Here is an 18318-nt window from a genome sequence, read left to right as displayed (position 1 = left end):
AGTAAGGTGTTTTTTTTTTAAACATGAATTAGATATCAACTGAATCTATTTGATAGTTAACTTGTGCACTACGAAAGTTGATGCATGGTTGGAGTTTTGTCGTTCAACTACTTCTAATTAACTTTGTATCAAGGTGCAGTATTATAATATGATGATGATATCCAATATGTTTTGAAATCCTTTTATCGATAGTATGAATTTAGGCTACTAATAATTGTTAATATCCGACTGCTATCAACTTTGCCAACCGTTAATGCTTTTATATATCCAAATCTTATGTCGAAAGCATGGAAGTATTAATGATTGGTAAAGTTGTGATGACGATAGACGTCATTTATCAATAATTCTATATGATTAATAGTTTAACGGATCATTTGACTTTACTTTTATTGTTTCTCAACTTACACTAATCATAAAAACTTTTATTCATATCGACTTATGGATAAGTGATGTGAATTGCTTTACCAGTCGTTAATATTTTTATGTGTTCGACTTTAACTTGTGATTTCACTTTTAAGCGATAGTTTTTTTCAACATTGAATACTTTGTTTTTAAATTTATTTTTATGCTATTTAAAAATTTCAATTTTTGAAAAAACAAACACAAATGATAAGCCCTTATTATTATCTACCTCACATTAGTAGATATTTTATTTTATTTAATTATACCAAAGACTAAAAGCAATCTTTGTAATAATTTTCACAAACAAACAAATTAAAATATATAGAAATTAATTCTCTAATGGAAATGAATTTCTATGTAAATTATAAACCAATTTGTTTAATAAAGCCACTTAATATTAAAATCATATTTTAAAAGGAAAGTAAGTGCTATACGTTTCTCTTGGAAAAAAAATCATTGAAAAATTCTTTTGTCAATCTATAATAAAAAAAAAAAAGTAAGTTTAATCGAATTCAGTTTCCATTTCTAATTTTATTACAATAACAGTATTATGGTTACTGAAAATTTTTACCTGCTTCTTGCTTCATTTGTACATACAATTTGTTGAAATATTTCATCAAAATTTTAAAAACAAGATAGAGATAAAAACTATAGTTATTTTAAAATTGTTCTTGCAGATAATTTTAATGGTCACAAAAGATCATTCTTGCGGTTAATTTTGAATATCTTTTTGGCATCGTAAATTAACATATTTGAATTTTAAATAAAATTGCAAATCAACAATAAAAAAATTTACATAGAAATTTAATTTCATTAGTTAAAAAACTGATTTTTTTAAAAGTTTTTTTCCTGAATAATCCACATAAAACAAATATTCCAAGCAAGTTCTGCACGTTTCGATAATCTTAAGTTTTTCATTTATTCATATCATAATATGAAAAAGTGAAAAAAAACTTTTTCCACTTCACTTTTTATTTACTTAGGTTATATCACTTTGAAGACATTTTATTTTTAACCTAAGTAAGCAAACAACTTATATGATGATGATATTCTAAATAATACATTAGATATTTTTTATCATCTAATAAATAATACTTGGTTTCAAGAATAGAGTATTCAGATTTATCTCAATAAAAAATTCAGTGAAATAGAAATAACCATTGTTTAATGCTTCACTGGGAATAATTTAGTTCAGTACATAATATATATAGTTGTATAAAAAAAAAAAAAAATTGAAAGAAAAATATATTAAAAAGAGAGGTTTGCAATAATTTATTATTCTTTAAAGAGTAATAAATTATTGCAAACATCTCTTTTTAGTCTTATATCTATTATCAATTTATTGTATCCTTTTCAAATGTGACATGTTCAAAGTAGTATAGTATTCACTTATTTCTTACATAATACAAAATATTTAAATAAGTTAAATTTCTATTCATAAATAAAGTGTAAGAATTTCTTATATCTTAATATTCTTATAAATTTGTTTATTTAAAATTTATATATAACAAATTTTACAGGACAGTGGATGGTGTTTACCATTTATGGTTGCAATAATTTTTCATCTAAAATAATAAATAAACTTAAAATATTTTAAGTTTTCCAAGAACGAAATAGCTAAGTATGATTAAATGCTTTTCCATCAAAAGTAAAGAGGTAAGCAAAATTTATTTAATTTTTCATGAGTCTTATAATGATAATGATATTTTATTTTAAAAATTGATATTTTATACTGTTATATTTTTAACCTGTATGAAATACAATATGAAACAGGAATGACACATTTATAAAAATTTACATGATAAACAACTTAGTCACTAAAGAATAAAAATATTGTTTAACATTTTTAAATCCTTTTATATTCTTCTGAAGTAATATCTAATAATATAAAAATGGGGCGGACATTTATTTTTCCTTTTGTGACACAACCTCAAATAAAAGATAATGTTGCAGCATGTTTTTACATAATCCTGTGTGTTTTCAGGACTTTTGAGACATTTCTTTTTTGTATTTTTCTTCAAATATTGTATTGTAAACTTCAGGACTCATTATCTACGTGTTTTGAAGAAGTCTATTATAGACGCTAAGAAATTGCCACACTGAAAAAAAAAACATCGTCAATTGGCTTGAAATCTGGCACTAAATTGCCAGACCTGGCAGCATTTGTCTGTTCCATTATCCATATAGTATAAAAACTAAAAATGCTCATGCCCATAAAAATGCAACATCTGTATTCAGTTCTACCTAAATAACGGTGAATAGCTCTATCGAGCTATCATGATATTCAAGCTCTATCCCAACTCTTGAAAAAGGGATTAACTGTGGAAATCCCTTTTTATAGGCAGCAAAAGTTTTAATTAATTAACCACGTTAATCAAGAGATACCTGTATTAGTAACGAAGCTACCAATTGACAGATGTTCCGCAGATTTATGTAAAGTCATTTTAAATAATTGATTTTAAATAAATATTTCATTCAAATTTTTCGTATATAAATCTTAATAACATTTAAAAATTTATCAAAAGATGTAATTGTATGTTGTCATATGAATCAATGGCGGTGTTCCAAAATTGCAAATTGAATTCCAATAGATAAAATCATTACCTTAAACAAGTGAAAATAAATGTTTACATTTAATATTCATTTATACTGGAATTTGTGTGTGTTTGAAATGTTTTTCTAATGAAAATCATTGAAATTTGAATTGAATTGAAATTTTAAAATTGGATAAAATAATTTATAATTTTAAAAGAAGAAAACTATAAATTCCTCTTTTCTTTGTTATGTATCAGTGTTTATAGAAACAATATATATAAATTATTTGTTATTTAGTTTAAAGTTAAATAATATTGAAAAAATAGATTATTATAATAATTTGAATATAAAGTTTGAAATAATAAAATACAAATATAACTAAAATTGACAAGAATCTAATAATTTTGAGTAAGGTATGAAAACATAATATCTGTCATGATATCAACCTGTTAAACTAATCTATACAGTGTTAGTTTTTCAAATCCTTTGTACAAACAGTTTTTATATTTTGAGGGTGTTAGTAACTTCTTTAAACTTTATATAAAGACACATTTATTATTTATCCAACTTCATATCAGTCCACTTCATTTCTCCACATTTTTTGAAATACAGATGCATTTTTGACACAGGTTTTATTCAATCTTCAACCCTCCAGTGTACAAAGGCATACTTAGTTATTGTTTATTATCCAATAACATAACTTAGCAAAACAACAGATAATTCTGCTCTCCTCCTCCTGTATCCATACTCTACCACATTTCTTATTGTCTCTGTATCCCTGCTCCAGCCTCTGACTCCCACCTTCCTCCTATGCCAGTCTCCTATCACAAATCCTTGGAGCAAGATGCAGATACTCAGTGCATGCATTGGTTATGGTGCAAAACTGAAATTAGCAGTTGTGCATCGGTGAGACAATGATTCCCTTTTGCCTCTCTAACCTCCAGTGGGTATTTCAATCCTTATGGCCAAACTCCCCTGGATCAGTGCTTCATTCCCAGAGGGCAAACATATCTTGCTTCAGCATTAACTCAATTTTGATGTCAGGCAAGTGTCCAGCAATATAGAAAATGGTGATAGTCATCCCAGTCCAAAAGCCCTGATTGTTAACATTTTCCAGGCTGATCTCCCTATCACTTATTACAGAGGTTCTCAAGCACTTCATGTTGCAGTGAATACAAGTTTACTTTTTAACCATATGCCCTCTCCATTCCATACATTTTGAATTTATTCCCTACAGGGGGATATCCAATCAAGTATTAGACCAGTCAACAATAGACCTACTTTATGGCCTTAGATATGGAAGGAGCCTACCACTCAACATGCTAGCAGGACCTGTTGTGGAATTTTGTTCCCTGAGTCTTAGGGAGCTGTGTCCTATGCTAGCTTACAAACTTCTTAACAGATGGCGACTTTTGGGTAAGGTGGCACATCAGTACTTCCAAGTCTTGGCATCCCACAATGCAGCATCCTTGCAATATTATTATTCACGTGCTATATGGCAGACTTATAGACTGTTGCCCCCTACAAAACCTGCATATTATAGGCGGATGACCTATATCTCCTTATCTCTAGTTCACAAACCTACAGTGACTGCCCATGCTCAAAGAGCCCTCAATTGACTAGAATTCTGTGCCTCCCAATGGAGCATGATATTTTTGGCACAAAAACGCACTTGCATAGACTTCTCTCCTCAACCATCACCTCTTCCACTGACATTAACAACTATGGTCATTTCACAGGTTACAATCTTTTGCAACTTGTCTATATTTCAATGTGGTCTTTTGTGGTCCCTGTACCATCCTCACTTAGGCAGGCTTCTTAAAATGCTTCATGTCTCTCTACTAGCTCAGGGATGGGAATATACTGTACCTAACATATACTGTCCTTTGCCCTATAGCAGAATTCAGGCTCCATTTTTAGAGGGGGACTCCTCTAGAACTGTGCATCACATTGCATCATTCTATCTTGAAAACTGCACTGGGAGTCCTCAAACAGTTTCCAACATCTCATTATACATTGAGATAAGTTTTACCTCTCCGCAAATGGCTCCAGCACTGCACTGCAGCTTTTATCTTCCGTCACTTGTACCAGGAACTTTTAGCCTATTGGTGCCTCTGCTCTGGTAGCTCTCGCATTCTACTGCTGGCACATTACCAACATACTCTAGCTATGAACATGCTAGTTTATCACATGTGCTCTAGCCTTTCTTTGACAACAGGTTCTTAATCCAGCAAGCATACATGAAAACACTTCTTACTGCTATGTCTACTCTACTTGGAGGACTGGATCTGCATGGACATGATACCATTCATGAGTTACACTCCTTGGGACAAACATCCCAACACATCAGAGTAAGTAACCCAGATAGCTTATATTAGGTCAGACATGGCTAAATCTCCAATCTGTACAGTGTTTTGGATGTGGTCATCCTGGCCATCTCCTATTCTGAGGTAATGGAAGTTGACTCCTGCTGCAGATCTGTATAGTGAAGGTTCTGAAAATATAAAGAGCTCTCCAGCTAAAGTAGGCCAGCCTATATTGACAATTACTGACAGCCACTGCATCCTAATAGCACTTGCTTGTGTCTTGTCCTCTTCCTCTCTTTTGATTAATTTTGTTGTCCTTATTACTTTCTTTCCAGCCCCAATCATCCTATGTTGCACTCCTGATCACTCAGGCATTCCAAGCAATGAGGAGGCCAATAATGCAGTCCAGTCAGGGGTGATATCAGGCTCAATTTGGTAAACAAATCTCTCACAGGATCTTCTGAGGTCCATCTACCAACATTCCAGGCATTATCTGACAGAGGCATAGATGTCTGCACAAAGGGAAAAAGGCTGGGGACCATTCCTGCCCCTTCTATTACTGGCTGCTTGAACACTGAACATCACTGGAAATTATTCTGTGCCATCTCTGAACAGAGACAGTTCTACTTAATGGCTTTTTTTACTCTAGGAAACTATCATCCTCTCTAGCATGGAGACAAGACAACACTTCATTATTAGCTCATTTACCCACATTATCAACAGGAACATTCTGCTCTGGATGCTTTCCTTCATCTCAGCTTGATATTATCATCCCTCTGTCATCACTATACTGGCCCTCTGCTCACTAGTCTCTCTGTTGCCATATAAAGGTGAGAGAGACCTATATTCACCACATGGGTCATTTAATAGTCAACAGTGGCAGTTGGATTGGAGGAAGAAATCATATGAAAAACCTCCATATGAATTGAAGATATAAAATTTTGATTGCTACTAATTTTGAATCATGGTAATATACTTATTTTAAATAATTTGTTTATTTTATTACTACTATTTCAGAGAGAAAAATGCAATAACTACTGTGTTACAGTTAATGAAGACTTCCTTGTAAAATACATATTTGAAATAACGAAGACATCTTTATTTAACAAAAAAAAGAAGGATAACATGTAAGTTTAGCATCATATGTTTCAAATTTAGAAAATTATAATAATATATTTATAATTAATATAATGTAATGGAAGGAAATTTGTTTAAAAATATGGAGCGAAAAATGTTATCATTAAAATAACCTTTTGCTTTAATATTGAAGTAATTACAAATTTAAGAAATTAACTTCAATCATATACATTATTTTAAAGATTTAGAATAAATGCATGCTGTTCTGCATAATTAGTTTTCTAAATATGACTAATGTACTTGTTTTCTCACTTGAGTTTGATATAATACTTAAAGACTAAGATATTTTATAGCAAAAGTTTAGAATTGAATTTGTAAATATTTCTCAGCATATTATCTGAAATTCACTCACTATTTCTTTGGAATCATCATAAATCAACAAATAAAAAGTGTTAATGATATTTTTATTAATAAGTTTATAAAAGCAAGTTTAAATTTAAATATTATCCAAAACTATACAACTAAATTTCTTTATATATTATATGAAAATATTTTAGATAGATTTCTATTTAACAAATATTTTTGAAATGCAAGTTAAAGAATAAATTATTTTTTTTACAATTAAAAACTAGTTTTTTAATTTCATATAGAATGCAATTAATAATTTTTATTTGTACAGAAATTTTTTATACATATGAAGTACAGAAGAAAAAGAGAATTTCTGTTATAACTTGTTAAATATCATACTAGAAATTAAATTTTAAAAATAGTAATTTTAGTATTTATAGATTAAGAAACAAAGTACAAAAAGAAATTTTGTTTTAAGGTAGAAAAATGTTACATTTGAATTATTGGATTAATGCATAGGTTTTTAATATTTTTAATTCTAAACATGAAATTTGCCTAATCTGTTCAAAACAAAATTAGCCAATGGAAAAGTTGTTTTACTGGCTTTGCTATATAAATTCCAATTGTAGCCTAAGAGATAAAAACAATTTAGCCTCTAAATACATAGATAGAAATAATTTTCAGAGCTTAAAGAGTTAAGCATGCAGTAGCCCTACATCCAATTCTTGTACCTTTATCTTGAAATGCAAATATCAATACAATCACTGACTGCTCACAGTCTGAATCACATTTGCCAATTCTTGTGTTGAATGTTATGGATCATGGATTAAAACATTTAAACAATCTTCATCAAAATCCTAAACATTGAGAATTACTCATGTAAAAGTGGTCCTTTTTGAAACAATAAAGCCATTTCCTTGCTGTCCTTTTTCTGATGTCATTTTCCCCATACAAGGCACAAATGTTTTAAGTTTCTCCACTGCCTTTATTCCTCTGTTACACTCAAATAGAAGAATGTGTCAAAAGTGTTCATTTTTTCCACTTCACACTCCTTTAACCCACAAATAATGCTATTTTCTTCAGATCTGCAAAATGCAAATAATATTCACAAGCACAACATTGTCACTTGAACTCCCACCACCAAATGTTCCCATGCAAAAAACAAATGTAATGAACTTATGCATCAGCCCAATATCTCATAATTAGTATCAGGAGAAAATATTTCAGAGTTTGTTTTAGAAACACACATTTCTAAAAACGAAAAAAAATCTAATGGATAAATTAAGTCATTACAATAAAGACTGTGCACACAAGAGGTTAAATATTGCAAAATACCAATTTAAATATAGGGTAGATGTACCAGTTCTGGCCAGAAAACAAATTTAACTTAAAAATATAATCACCACATATTCAAATCTGTCCAATGAAACAAACTTTTATTGTTAACTGTGTCACACAGTTAACAATAAAAGTTTGTTTCATTCGTGATTATATTTTAAAGTTAAATTTGTTTTCTGGCCAAAACTGGTACATCTACCCTATTTCAAATGTCATTTTAACATAAATAAAAATGCATATGAAAATATCTCTCGTAAAATTAAGATATGTTTAAAATATTTTAAATTTATTATTTAAAAAAAAACAATTTATAAACTTTAATGAAGTCCTTTCAAATTATATATTGATAATACTATGTTTTTGATAACTTATATAATTTGCATCATAATAATTGAATTAAATAATTCTCTCTTAAATTTACAAAACAGTAATCTAACAGATATAGAAATTAAATGTATAAGCTTATTATTAGAGATGGACATTTCCAATTAATATTGACATTTTGAATTAACTCTGCTATTATATTGGAATAGCAAATTACAATTTTCAATTAAATTGAGATAATGAATTAGGATAAATTAATACTGTTACAATAATTGTAAATATAAATGAGATGATATGCAATCATTTGTAATTATTTTGCTATATATTAGTCTATTTTGTTTGTAATAAAATGTAATCATGTTTCTTAATTGAAGATACATTAAAAATATGCATTTAGAAATATAGCAGTAGTTGGAAACAGACAATTCATTTTCACAGTCATGACAGATTATCGATATTTTAGATAAATTCATTCATTCAAAATTGAATAAACTATTCATGTTATTACTTATTATTATTAATATAAAATTATTAATAATTATAAATGATTTTATCAATTTTATTCAATATAATACTTGATTCACATTTACTGACTAAATTATATACAATTTCAATGTTACTTTAATAGTTTATCTTTTAAACAGAAAGGGAAATATAGCAAGGAACAGATTTTGGAAAAATATAATTTAAAGTTATCATTTATAATAATTTTTACCTTTTTCAATTACAAATGACATTTCATTGAGAACTTTGACATGTTAATACATACCAAATTCAAAAAATAATATAAGCACTGTTTTCAGAAACAAAAACGAAAAAGAAAATTATTTAACTCAACATTTTCAATATGCTCTGGCACACATCATCAGAGTTTACTATTCAGTTAATCTATTTCTACTATATAATAAACATTTCCATCAATATGAGAACTTAAAACATCTGTTAAGTTACTGACCATCAATAAAAAGAATATTCATCTCCTCAGTAATATAAAATAAATGCTTGAAAGCTCTTAGATTAGCTGAAAATACTTGCTTTTGCTACAAGATCGTGTTCGGGTTGTTTAACAGTTTAGCTTGATGAAAAGAAATGTCTTCCATGTTTTGAAATGTCACCATATAAAATTTTATTGCATTTGGACTGTTAAATATCTCTGACTTGCATTGAATTTAGGGAAGGTAATTACTATTGTCCAGTATATATGTATGTAGCATAGATCAATAGTTTTCAGCCACTATGTCATAAAACTTTAAAAGAAATTAAGTGCTAATTGTTTTTATTATATTAATTATTATTTGTATATTTTTTTATATAAAACAAATTTAGATCTTTAGTATCACTCTTTGCTTACACTGTATATATAAGAATATTGTTGATGCAACAATAGCTCTTGGTATGCCATCAAAAGCTGAAAGTGTACTACTACAGACTCAAAAAAATTGAGAATTACTGATGTAGATAAACATCATATCTGTCTTATTGTCTTATTTCAGATATATATTAATTCTGAACAAATGAAGTAGAGTCAAAAATAAATTGAAATTTTGGTATAAGTTTCTTAAAAACACTCAGTCTCATAACATTACCTCCAAAAATAAGCTCTTTCTGCAATTAAGCATTTCTAACAGTATCCATACCATTTGTCAAAGCAGTCCTGGAAGCTGTTGTATTAAATTATTTTCATTACAAACATCATACATCATTATAAATAACAGTTATAAGTTTTGTAAATTATGATATTGAATGACATTTAGTTTATTATAAGAAACTGTTGCATAGAAACATCCTAAACATCCTGTCTTAGTATTTGACAGAGATGTAACATACTGATCTGATACTGATATATCAGTGTATTGGAATATTCCAGATATATTGGAATTTATTCAGTTTACCCCAATGTCTGATCTTTTTTTCTTTTTTCAGTAGTCTAGAGATGGTAACCAATACATCTGCATATCAGAAGTTGACAACATAACAAGTTACAACAATAAAAGTTTGCTAATTTTCTTGTAGTTAGTTAATTAACTATTGGTATGACAGAATTAGCCAAAATAATAAATTAGAAAATCACTCTTTCATATGATCTGATCATTTTTTATTATGAGTAAATGATATAGTACTTAAATCAGATGTTATAAGGAAGATTATAAGTTTTCATTAAAAATGTTGAATTTGTAACATTTTTTGTCTTACAAAAATAATTTATATATTCCATAGTGTTTTCATCTTAAAACACTGTACTAAGACGAGTTAAATGCTTTATAACAAATAACTAAATGTTATTCTGTATATCATTTCATGTATTTATAAAACCAGTTGGAAAGCAGCTGTAATTGATTAGAAAGAAACTCGATCTTAAAACTATAGTACAATTAATATAACTTTGTAACAAAAAACTTAGTTTAACATCTTATTAATTAGCTATAGTTAATAATTAAATCTGATCAAAGAATAAGATTCCAGTTTAGTAAGTTATATTAATTACACTCCAATTATAGATTCATAAAAGACTAATCGATTGAAAAATATTCAGTTAGCTTCCAATATGCTTATTTATATACATTAAAAGCATTTCATCATACTATCGTAATGATGATCAATTATTAATTTTTTAAAAATACATAATTTTAAAATTAAATAACGTTATATATATATTATTTGTTTATATACTGTATATAAACATTATCATGTTGTATATTTGGTAGTATATTATATAATTAGTGATGATAATCAAAGCAAGCTATTTTGTGTGATATATTTACAGACTGTTGTCACTGTGGTTTCTGCCTCTGCTGCTGACTGAAATTTTCAATCCCTCAACTTTCTCTTTTATGTTAGGGGTAAAGAAAAAAGTCTGTGGGATCAAGATCAAGAGAATAAATAATTGGAAAAATATTTTACTCTCTCCTTGATCAGAGAAGCCAAATATGAAAATGACAGAAAATCCTTAAAGACATCACAAAAATGGCTTTGAGAATTGTTTTGACAAATGGTATGAGTGCTGTCAGAAATGTTTAACTGCAGAAAGAGCTTACTTTAAAGATTTTTAAAAACCTGTGCCAAACATTGTTTATTTTTCACTATCTCCCTCATATATATATTATTTATTTATTTATTCATGTAGCATATTTGTTAAGGAAGCTACAAATATAATCCAATTCAAAAACATTTTTCTTAAAATTTCTAGAAAACTTTTGCTGCAAGAGTTTCAGACACTTAAGAATATGACTTATCTGTTAACTAGCAAAATATAAACATAAATACATTCCCTAGTTACTGCTGATCATAAGAGCACATCAGATACATCTTTTCTAATAAACTAATGATAATACTAAGAAATATCATTATTTTGTTAAGAGTTGAAATGTTAGTTTGTTACAGTGAAAATGTTTTAAATAAACTATACTTCTTAGTATCAAATGATGATACTAAGAAGAATAGTTTATATAAAACACTTTCATCTTTAACTATACTTAAGGCATCATCATCATCAATATACAATCACTGATACAAAAGTGGACAATGTATGACTATGGCTAGTATCAAGCCCACAATGATCACTTAGAAAGGAACCTAAGCAGAATATAGGGGCAGATAGAAACATTAAAGAAAAATATAGCATCCATTGCAAAGCAAATTCACATTGTCTCATCCTAGTGCTATTTTAATCTACTGGCTTACATACTTGTAAGCATGTTGAAAAAAAATAATTCTAGAAAAATATACATTATTATTTTCTAATAAAGCCTAGACACTAACAAAAACTAATATCCAGAATTTGCATTTTATACTTAGTACTTTAATTTTGCTTTAAAGAAGAAGCTTATTTTAATATTTCTTTTATAATATTTTATATATAATTAGATTTAATTAACTTTTATTCTGAAAATAAAGAATTAATTTGTTTGTGTATTTAAAAACAAAAAATAAAATCACTATTAACATATTAATAAAATGTTCGAAAATGTCTTTTCTAGGATATAAACTATCAAATGAAAATATTTATTAAATCTTTGGAGAAAAAAATTTAATCAAAAGTTTCAAGATTTAAAACTATAAACATTAAACTGAGGATAAATAATCAATAGAAATGCTAGAATACCAAATCCTACTTTCTAAAAAGGTAAATTTCATTCATATGTTCTCTTATTTTAAACGTGCAAAAAAAAAAAATCACTGATTTAAAAAATAAATTGTTACTTAGATTCTAGTGTATTATATAGTTTTCTGCTTTATATAAAGTATTTTAAATATTGTACTTAGTCTTAAGCAAAACAATCCCAAATTGAAAATATTAGATTATAATTGATCAGATAACTTCAGTTAATCATATAACATTATAATTTTAATTGAAAGATTTTAGTTTAAATAAATAATTTGGATTGGATGAGGTTAATAAACAAACTGTTTGTTTATTAACCTCATCCAATTTACAAATATTTAAAATGATCTTAAGACTAATTTTTTTTACTCTAGAACAAAAAGAAAATGAAAACAGCTAACCAGATACCTGATTTTCTATCATATTTTAGTTTTCAGTGATCTTATAAAATACTTCAAAAATAGCATTATAAATAAAACCATAATGATTAAGCATTAAAAAAAATACATATTTCAAATAACAAAACAAAATTCAATTCATTAATTCTTATTTAGCTGAGAAGACAATTTTTTGAGATGTAAGAAAAAGTTATCATATATGGCAGTTATTTAAACCTTCTTGTAATAGTGTTACTCTCAACTTGATAATTTTTTTTCTTGCAGCATCCCTACTTCTTTATCAAAGTAGAGGTATTGCAGTTTTTAGTAATATATGTAATAAGTGTTATGGTGCTGTTCAGCACTATTTCACAGCACTCCTGAAGTGCCATGATATAAGGTATTGTAAAATTTTCAGTGTTTATTTCTTAATAGAAAAGAAAGATTTAAAAAAAGAAAACAAAAATATATTTTTCTGTTTTTAACAAAACTCTTGTTTATAATAAGAATACTTTTTGAAGGAATCATTGGTTTCTGGAATGTGACAACAGTTTTACATTCAGTAAGTAGAATATTTTATATTAAATAATTCTTGAAAATTCCATAATTCTTCATCTGCAGGTACATAGGAGCTCTATCAGTGATTTAGAACTTACTAATAGAATTCCTATAAACCTGCAAGCATAGGATTATGGAATTTCCAAGAATTATTTGATATAAATATACTTGGTGATCCCAACAAGAAAAGATAATATTTTATGTTTGGAGCTGTTACATATTTTTGATATAGACAAAATTTGTTATAGACAAGTGAACTTTAAGGGTTTTAGAGGGGGAGATTTTATTAAATTTTGTGAAATAAAAAACGATAGAAAAACAATAAAATTCCATGAAATAGGTAATGTTTAGCAGTTCCATTTCTATGTAGTTCTGTATATTGAATAATTATTTACTTTAATGCTGCTTCATAATGTCATCTTGAAGGCATTTAAAAGGAATTTAATTTAAACACTTGTTAGCAAAAAAAAGCACATTTGAACTGATGTGATCATTGAACAGCTTAGCTAAACAATCTATTATTGATACTGTGATACATAGGTACCAGTATGTGCCACATTATGCACCATTTCTGGCAAAAGGCCTTTCTCAATTGTTTTCATTTCTTTCAAATGATATAAATAATTTTAATCACCTGTTTAAAAGTAATCCTGGTAAGTATTAGATGTATTAAAGTCAAACAATTTTATCAAAATTTTCTGTATTTTCTTAAACAATTTCATTTACTATTTTGAAAAATAAAATATACCATATATTACTTTATTTGGAAAATTAATTGTAAAACAAATATTAGTCTAAAAATATTCAAACCATATTCTTTAAAAACAAAATGAATTTAATTATTCATAAAAATAGAAATGGAAATAGTTGCCTTGAAAAATGTAAGAAATAATAGAAGAAACTTTGAGAATATTTTTTAAAGTTGTAGCTAATAATATACAACAGACATACTGATTTTCCATTTAATTTTTAATAATTCTTTTATTTTGACTTTAGCACAAAAGTTTTGTAGTATATACTGTATATAATTTTTACATTTAAAATATATTTATAAATATATATTTAGAACATATTAGAACATATATAACATATTAGCAATATATTACTATATTCTTTAAAATTATATTTACCATATGAAATATTTTCTTACACAAATAAAAGTAAACTCTTTATGTCATAACTATTGAATAAAGCAGTTTTTAAAAATGTATGTAAATTTTAAAACTAACTACATATTTTATATAGATACTGAAATGAAAAATGTAATCAGTTAATAATCGCTATTAACTGAAAGGAATATGCTAATACAATATACAAACAAACTTTTCATATGTTTCCAGCACTCACTTAATACTTTGAACAAATGTTTAGTGGACAGTTTAATATATGGAATAGTTTGCTCTAAATTCTCTATCCTACAAGCATATTTGAAATTACATTTAAATCCTAGATTGAAGTTCACATTTTTTTCAATCTACTGATGACAAAAATCACATAATTTAGGTTTATTCATTTCTTTTATGACATATAAGATGAAGTTTTTGTCCATAAGACTAAAAAAATTTCCTTGCATCTTATTTGTGAAGTTGCAATCTCCCATAGGTTAATGAGTAGGCCACAGGTAAATACACTAAACACTTTTTCCTAAATAATTTGTGCTAAAATGGGATGTCTTATATGCTAAAAAATATGCAAACTGTGATTGTGTAAAACATGGTAGCTGTGATTCAGTATTATGAAAACATTTTTTGTTTTAAAGAATTAGCTTTATATACTGTATATATATATAATCTAATTAAGGCCAAGTGATACATGAAATTATATCAAGCTATAATATGACTACTGTTTAATAAGAAATGGCATCTAATGCCTCTCTCTAGGCAAAATTACTTAATAATTAAATATTAAATGGTATCTATATTATAGCTCAATATAATTTAGCAGATCATTCAGCTTTAAGCAAAACTCAGTTTAATGGAAGTTCATATATGTACTGTACATATTCTAATTATTACTACAAAAAAAAAAAAAGGAAAAAAAAATGTTGATCTTTTTAATATGGAGAAAACTTGTCAAACAAATCAATTCAGAGAAAACAGGCACATTACTCTAATACAGTTTCCCAAACTAGAGTCCATAGACCCTTGAAGCTGCAAACCGATTCAGAGGGTTTATGTAACATTCAAAAGGTATCTAAAAATACACTTTTATTTTCCTAAAACTATGCTGTTAGAATCATAACAAGTTTCATTATAAAATTTTATTCATTTTCATTATTATTAATTTTACTCTTACAAAGAACTTTCAATTCATCTACTACTAATTCATCTTTAAACTTATTTGTGTATGAATTGTTTATGTACTCAGCTAATGGAAAGCACCTTGCACACAGGAATGAAGGTTTAATGCAACACATTAGATAAGTGCCGACTTTTTATTATCCTATGCATTATTTAATGCATCCTTTTAACTACTTTCTATATATATAGCAAATTGATGCTAAAATATTATAACTTGTTATGTTGTTAATGATGTAACACTAACCAAAAAATAAAATTAAAGTTGAGTTGTTTCACACACAAAACATATGGGCACAAACATTTTTGAGTTTTGAAGATGTCTAAAGATCTCAATAGCTTGAATTCATGAATTAGAACAGCAATTTTTGGAAAAATTTCCAAAATGTCATGTCAAAAAAATAGTTGCCAACATACAGATAATATATGAAGGCAGATTGTTTACAATGTTAAATAATCAAGATTGCCATTCCCAACCATAAATGGTTTAACTTATTAAAAATATTTTACTGCAAAATTTAAAGTAAAAATTCATTAATAGAATTTTATAAAATTATTTTAACTTTAAATAAAATAAATTAAAATTTTATTCTCTATATTACAGAACTACAGAAGTCTGTATCCTGGAAAAGCTGTTATGTGTTTTCATTCTCTTGATAATCAGGTAAATGGTTTTATTCCAGTGATATAATAATTGCTTCTCGCTTCTCTTTTATTATGAAAATATTGCATATTTATGATATGTATTTGTTATTGTATTTATAACAAAAATTTGATAATAAATTAGTAATTCTACAAATATTCCATAATTCAAAGATTATGATAAAGATTATTTTTGACTCAGATGAAAGATAATTTTAAACCATCAAACAACTGAATATTAAGTCATCATATTTTGGTAGCCATAGTAATGGTTGCCCAAAGATTAAAAAAGTTCAATAATTTTATCGCCTGTATATATTATAATTGTACATACATCAAAATTATAACAACATTCTACTGTATTTTTTTTTTTACTATAAAAACATTTATTCTTAATCTTAAAAAACCACAATAGGGTCACCACAATCCATAGGCTTACATCTTTTTTTGCCTTCCATTACTGATGACTTGTTTATGTCCCTTTTAGCATCTTTCTAAACCTACCTCAATCTGCATAATGCTGCATCAAAATTAAGTTATGATTATTCATAACTTAATTTGGATGCAGCAATTCCTTAAAAAAAAAAAAAAAAAAAAAAAAAAGGTTAGGTGGGTCATCATGACTCACCAACACTTTTTTGTTAATGTAAATATTTTAATCTCAGACACAAAATTTAAAGTTTAAGAAAATTCAGCTAATTTTGAACAAAAAGGATCTAATCGTTGTAAAAGTCTAGATCACTTGAGAAAGGGGGAAAAAAATGAAAAAACATGTCATTGTAGAAACACAACTTATCAGAAATGTACAATCCGCAAGAAGTTCATGTGTGGTAAGCACGGAAGCATATTTGCTTGGATTGTCTTGAAAGTGACAAAACTAATGATTCTAGGAATCAGAGGCTATGCAAATATTAATAGCAAGGTTGAGGCCGAAGTTTTAAATGCAAAAATGTGTACGTCGGACGTTCAGCACCACTTTCCTGTAAGCCTAGAAGTTTGACAATGGTGTTTGGAAAGTCAGTGGAATCATGCTCGACATTCCAAATGCCATTGTCAAACTTCTAAGCTTACAGGAAAGCAGCACTGAACATCCAATGTACACGTTTTTGCATTTAAAATTTCAGCCTCAACCTCGCTATTGTATTTATGTCCAATTTTTTGCAAATAAAATAATAAACATTGTAAACTTCCTATGACTATGAAGAAAATTATAATTATTATTGGTTTGAATCAATTTTTGAAAACATACATGTTTTTGATCCATGTAATTTATCGTAAATTTTTCTTAAATTTTTTAAATAAATTTTTACATTAATAGTTAAATTGAAGTTTAAGTTATGCTTATTTTTGTTTCAAAAGACAATGTTAAGTGACATATCAACAGAATTTTTAAAAATCAAATTCAGTTATGAAGTAAATTAAATAATGATCTGTGGATCATAGTGACCTATCATCATCCCTTCAAGACACAAAGATACAACTGCTAACAAGTTAAACTAAGTTTTAAATTTTACAAAATAGGTTTAAAATAGTTTGTGAGATTCATATGCACATTTTTAAGAAAAATTTCCTAGTTAAATATTATATTAAGGATATGGCAACAAGAATATTTAACAAACTTAACTTACTATTTAATCCCAATATGAAGAATTAATGGCTAAGACAGTTAAGGCAATCTGCTGCTCTGGGGGATAGGGATTAAATATAGGCAAATCAAAAAAATTTCAGGAATTTTTCTTCACTCAGCCACCCCATTGTGGGCCTGGCCAAACCCAAGATGGACCTGAATAAAAGGTCCTCTTAGTGTCCAATATCAATATATTTGACTTGCTATATAAAAAGATTCTAATTTCCATAAAGAATTCATAATTTATGAATAAACCAACACAGTGACTTACATAAATGCTAATTTTAAATCCTATTCAATACTAAGTTATATCCAAACTGAATTCAAATGAACACTATAGTTCTGCAAGCAGATTTAATTAAGTTGTTATTTTGGAGTTAAATTT

The 18318-nt window shown here is 27.2% G+C and overlaps 1 protein-coding gene and 1 long non-coding RNA gene across 11 annotated transcripts in view; one reads left to right on the top strand and one right to left on the bottom strand.

The window, feature by feature from the left end:
* Positions 1 to 18318, bottom strand: part of LOC136970163 (single-stranded DNA-binding protein 3-like) — a 212643-nt gene that overhangs the window by 37695 nt on the left and 156630 nt on the right. The gene's annotated exons all lie outside the window — the stretch shown is intronic.
* Positions 1 to 18318, top strand: part of LOC136970221 (uncharacterized) — a 36113-nt gene that overhangs the window by 12377 nt on the left and 5418 nt on the right. Inside the window, exons 2-5 of the long non-coding RNA XR_010879959.1 lie at positions 1923 to 2058; positions 6261 to 6370; positions 12308 to 12453; positions 16269 to 16328. This is a non-coding gene — a long non-coding RNA (uncharacterized lncRNA). The remainder of the gene's footprint in view (positions 1 to 1922; positions 2059 to 6260; positions 6371 to 12307; positions 12454 to 16268; positions 16329 to 18318) is intronic.

This window comes from Centruroides vittatus, unplaced genomic scaffold (genome assembly GCF_030686945.1).
Source record: "Centruroides vittatus isolate TY-2023 unplaced genomic scaffold, ASM3068694v2 contig_1046, whole genome shotgun sequence".
Lineage (NCBI taxonomy): Eukaryota > Metazoa > Arthropoda > Arachnida > Scorpiones > Buthidae > Centruroides > Centruroides vittatus.
The sequence above is the reverse complement of the archived record's forward strand: the minus strand, read 5'-3'. Positions and strand labels throughout refer to the sequence as shown.